General features: G+C 36.2%; 1 pseudogene; it reads right to left on the reverse strand.

The window, feature by feature from the left end:
- Positions 1-4593: 4593 nt before the first annotated feature.
- On the reverse strand, positions 4594-5156 carry LOC100942264 (annotated as a pseudogene).
- Positions 5157-5831: the final 675 nt, after the last annotated feature.

A 5831-nucleotide genomic window follows, 5' to 3' on the forward strand; every position in this document is an offset into this window, starting at 1 on the left:
CTCATTTTAGATGCCAGAAAGGGGATTGACTTACCTAAATGTATGTGTACGTTGGACGAAGTCAAGGAAATTAAAAAAAACAAAAACCAAAAACCCTGTTTGTTGACAAACATGGCATCTGGGAAGACTGCTTCTCATTTGATGATGAAAACAACAGTGACAATGACAGTGGCAATTTCATCAACATCTGCCACAGCCAAATGTAGCCAGTGGAAAACTGCACCAAGCCAGGGAAAGAAAACAACCTGACTGTGAGGCTGAGGCTAAAGGTTATGAGTGTGTCTATATGGATATGTTATAAAAACATACATTGGTATTTAGACATGTGTAAAGATATTAAAGCTGTATATTATAAAATACATGTATATATTTTAGAAAACTTGGTTGGTTACAGGAATAGCTCTTCTGAATAAGGAAAGAATAGTATCAGTAGAGAATAGACACAGAAAGAAACAGAAATCATCGAGACAAAAGCAGAAAAGTTTCTTGAAAGGAGTCTATAACAAATAGAATTAAAAATTCAAAAGAGAACCGCACCTGGATAGTTACTACAGAGGAAGAGAGAAAAAAAGAATCTCACTGCATATGTTGTTTACCTGAAAAGGAATAAGATGCCTTGCTGGCTCAGAAGTCTCCTTAGGACGGATAAAAATTCTAAAGAACAGTGGAGTACTCATTTCAAAGGTATGAGGAAACTTTTGAGACATAACTGATTTAATGTGTGTTTAAATTAGATTTCATGTGTAAAGGCAAGAGAAAAACATCTCATATATGCAAGGCATAGAGAAATACTTAAAATTACTGGATGTTTTATTCCAGTGTTCCAAGATGAAGCAAAACATGGTATAAAACGTCGTGGGGTTTTTCAAAACCAGTAAAACAGAATTAAGCCAAATGTTTATAGCAAGTTAAGATTTTAAGTGCAAATTTCAGTTTTTTTCCTTGAATGAGATATATGTGACCTTAAATTCTAATTAGTAATAATTCTGACCTAAGATGTCCTGTAAAGTGGACGTATATGTATATGGTGACAGGTGGTCCATGTGGTCACACACACACACACATCCGCTCTTACATACTCAGCTGCTATAAACAAGGACCTATCAGCCAGCCAGCACCCTGTGCCAGATGCCGCAGACCGCCCTCCCATTTGTGTACAGCTGGCATCTCTTCTGATAGGCTGACGTGCACCTTCTGACGGGCCGTGCCATACAGAGTGGTAAATGGTTTGAATATCATCCAGGTTGAATGACTGAGTAGACTAACAAATTAGTAAAGTCGATCTCTTCTTTTATCCTGGCCTGTATGTTCTTCTGGGCATTTTCACCCTCACTTGCAGTTAGTACATTTCTGCCTCTTCTTCCTTCCCATAAGTCACATACTACAGATCTGTGCAGTTGCCTAGCAAGTCTGAGGACGCCGATGACGTTGCATTTGTCTTTATGTTCTACGATATCAAGATTTCTTCGTTCTCTGCGCACATATAATTTTGCAATTTTCTGAGACCATGACTATTATTTCTGACTCTTTTTTAAATTATTGTCTTGTCTTGTGGACACTATTGGGTACTTTGGGGATTGCAATTCCTCCCAGGTCATGGCTGATGGGTCTCTATGGTAAGTGGACACATAACTGAGTTTTTTAAAGCTTCTCCCTACCCCTTTAGAGACATATTGAATATTAGGATGCGAAGGGCTCTTAGACATTGTCTTTTCATTTTAAAAGCGACTGGTGTGAAAGTGGCACAATGATTTGGTTAATTGTGGCACAACGATTTGGTTAATGAAGCTTATTGGAGGCAAAGCGTAAACCAGGGTCTAGATCCCCTGCTTCAATTTCAGGACCTTTTAACCAGGTTAACTTGGTTTTGGACAAACATACGGTCCTTTGTATTACTAACATGCACCGCATTTCTAGCCAAAAGCTTATCATTTTGGTGTTTTAGATTGTGGTCCAAAAATCTCGATTTTATTCTTTGCCACCATCTGCATAGCCAGCCTTTCACCTCCCATAGCCTCCTTTCTCTTTGAAACGCCCAACTGTTAGCTGGAAGAGGCAGTGACAACACCACCTGTGCCCTCTCAGATTCCTAATCAAAACCCTCCCAGGCCCAAATGATGTTTCCTAGAAATGACTTTATTGTCTAATTAATTAATAATTAATATTTATTGAGAGACCATTGTGTGCCAAGAACTGGGCTAGTTAGTTTTTTTCCAACTGAATACTGATAGAACTGGCAATAAACTTAATGGATATTTCTGTTGCAATATGCAAACAAAAAAAGTTGCCTTTCTCCCGACTGAGGATATTTTGTCTTGCTTTCCCCATAAAATTCTAGAGCTTTACCCAAGATATCTTAGAATAAAATTTCCATCTTATTTTTTAAAGCTTCTATTTTTTCTTTATTTATGTAAGAGATATGTGCTCATTTAGACACATTCGGAAATGCAGATAAGCAAATAAAAGGAAAATATTTTATTTGTATATGTATTAGAAAGATCTAGAAGAATGTGTTCTGAGTCAAATCTCCTTGCGCTGTAGGACTTGAGGCAGAGAAGGGCGGAGACTGGAGAAGTTTTCCTTTGCTCCTGATTGTATGGCTTGATTTTTGTGATCATGTATTGCTTTTATAATTAAAGAAACGACCTAAATATAAAATATGAAACAAAAAACATCAAGAACGTATGTTAGATATTTTTCTAACTTTAGCATGAATAAGGTGTTTTTATACCTATATGCAGAAGCAGACTCATAAAGATTTTTCACCTTTGTTGACTTAAAAAGGTAAGGTTTCTAGATATGAAACAGTCATACCAAACAATTTATATCAATAATTTTGGATTTTCCCAACATATCTGACACACAGAGCATTCTTATCCTCAGTACGCAGTTGCAATAATCAATGTGACAAGATGACATTCCAAGGGACCATAACATAATAGGACATTTTACATATAAAAAATCACCAAGGAAAGATACACTGTATGCTTAACCTTATTTTTAATTAAAGAGCTGCATTTTGTCGCAGCTATCATACATGCCATATTTTTACTTAGCTAATTTGCAAAGGTGAAAGAACAAAATTTTTCATATTGATGAACATAAAAAATGTAGGATAATTTTAAAATATAAAAGATTCACTCATTAAAATTTTCTAATATTTTATAGCTTCAATAAGATTTTTAAAAGGAAATTATCATTGATATGTCAAAATTTACTTTCAATGATTGATATTATGTTATATGCTATAACAAAAAATAAAATTAGCCTATAATGCTAATGTAAATTATGATAGGTCTATTCTATAGAGTACTAGGTAGTCTTTAGAAATGATATTAGAGACAAATATTTAATGAAGTGAAGAAATGGTCATAATATATTGTTAGAAGAAAAAATTATAAAACAAGGTTTTAACCCAGTTTATAACCCCTCTCCTGCCCCCCTTCCAACATACATCTATACAAACTTTTGATGATATATAAAAACAAAAAGTCAGCAAAAGGTGATTTTGGTGAAGGCTACAGCTGAGTCACATTTCTCTTCTATGTTTTTTTTTCTGAGTGGTAAATTTTCTATAATATCTATATATTTTCAAAATCAAACTAGTAATTAAAATTGGTAAATAGCAGTGATTATTATAACAACTATTAACATTATTAAAAACTTAAAGTAAATTGAATATTGGATTATCAATGATAATCTACAAAGTACATAATGATGACTTTATATAGTTCTATATTATTTTAAAGTTCTATATTATTTTATGTTAGGTTTTTATTAGATTGAGACTATAGCTTGCAATATATTGGTGACACCTTTATCTTGCTTGGTTTGACACAACTTTGACAGATGCTGTTACATGTCAAATTGTGTCCCCTCACCCCCAAAGATATATAGAGCCCTCAGTACTTGAGAATGGGACTTACTCAGAGATGGGTCATTCCAGACTTAATTAGTTAAGTCAAAATGAAATGGGTAGGTTGGACCCTGATCAAATAATGGCTGATGTCCTTATAAAAATGAAGAAATGGGTCACAGAGGCATGTATACAGGGAGAATGCATTGTAAATTTAAAAGAAGAAGTCAAGCTAATGTATTTATAAGCTAAAAAATGCTAACAATTGCCAGCAAACCTCCAGGAGCTGGGAAAGAGGCCTGGAACAGATCTTTCCCCAGGGCCTTCAGAGGGCCTTGCTCACATCTCAGTTTTGGACTTGTGTTCTCGAGAACTGAGATAGTAATCTTTTATTATTTAAGCTACTCAGTTTGTGGCATTTTATTATGACAGTCCTAGAAAACTAATACAGATGCTAAATTGGAAGACATATTTCTCATGTTCAGTCAATTGGCTTTTAGTAGAAATATGACCTTTAAAATTTAGCAAATTTAATTACTAGAATCAGATGTTAAAAATACGTAACTCTTAAAAAGGCCATCTTGCTCGGGATGTGCACATACATATTTAGGAGTTGCAGTTCCTGTATTTCGTGAAGATTTCATGGTCACAATAATAATCACATTCAATATAAATTCTTATTTATTTATTTTTGGGTGTCAGATGGTCCTTTATTGAAACATTTTTCATTGTACTTTTTAACTAGCTGGGCATTCCACAGCACCACTGTTGATGTCATCTATGATGTCGTGAGGGTGGTGGCCATCAACATTGCAGCCCACTGTCTGGGCCATCCCCAGGATCTCTGTAATGGTTCCAGAGAGCTCTGTACCTAAAGATCGGTGTCCCATCTGTCTGACAATGTTGACAATCTCATCGAAAGCGATATTTCCATTGTGTTTAGTGTTTTTCTGTTTCTTTCTGTCTCTCAGTGGTTCTCTGAAGGCTTTGATGATGAGGGTGGAGGCAGAAGGTAACACTTTAATCTGGGCCTGTCTGTTAGTTTCATTGTAATTCTCAGACCCTTCCAGTTACCGGTTGCCTTGGCAATGTCATCACCAACCTTTTTTGGAGACACATCCAGGGGACTGATCTTGGGGGCCAGGGCAAACATGTCACTGACTTTACCACCAGTGCACCTCAGGTCCATGACTTTGATCTCTTTGGGGTCAAACTTAGGTGGCATAATGGAGATGGCTGGTGTTGGATGAACCTGGATTTGGGATGACCAAAAAACATTGCACCTAGGCCTCCTTCAAGCTGAAAGCCAAAAGTGTGTGTGTGTGTGTGTTTAACCATAGTTCAAAGGATCTATTAGATTCCCAATCATTTCACTTAATGGTTAGATTTTCTGGAGTTTTAGGTTTCAAATTTGAGAGTGGGGGGAGCGGTTTTCTCTTCTGGGTTTGAAGCTTATTAATCAAATTAATTCTGATTTGAAATTTAGAAATCAAGAAACAAGGATAATGATGAGGAATGGTATGGTATATTGTTCAGTGTTTACAAAGCAGAGATCACTCGAGGTACTACAAGCAAGAAGAGATTTAATACAGGTAAATGGATACTCTCAAAACCCTTAGACAAGGTGGGGGTACATAAGGCCAAAGAAGGCTGTAACTTGATCTCAGGTTCACCACCAGCTTTTAAGGAACCAGAAAGTTTCAGAAATCTAATGAAGCTCTCTTAGTACCAAGTTATGAGATTCATGAGGCAACATGCAGACATCTTTTTTTTTTTTTTTTTAAAATCCCATATATGCAAGAGCCCCGTCCACTGCAGCTGGGGAATAATGGAATGGCTTTTCCTTCTCTTCTACCTTCTACTCGTGCACAAGGAACTCTCATTGGCTTTCTCTAACCCAGAACTCTTCTGTAGGGGTTCTGGGAAATGTAGTCATCCCCTGAGATACCAATGAAAGGTACAGGGGGATTTTGGA

Source organism: Otolemur garnettii, unplaced genomic scaffold, assembly GCF_000181295.1.
Source record: "Otolemur garnettii isolate 467f Iridium unplaced genomic scaffold, OtoGar3 scaffold00014, whole genome shotgun sequence".
In the NCBI taxonomy this organism is placed as follows: Eukaryota; Metazoa; Chordata; class Mammalia; order Primates; family Galagidae; genus Otolemur; species Otolemur garnettii.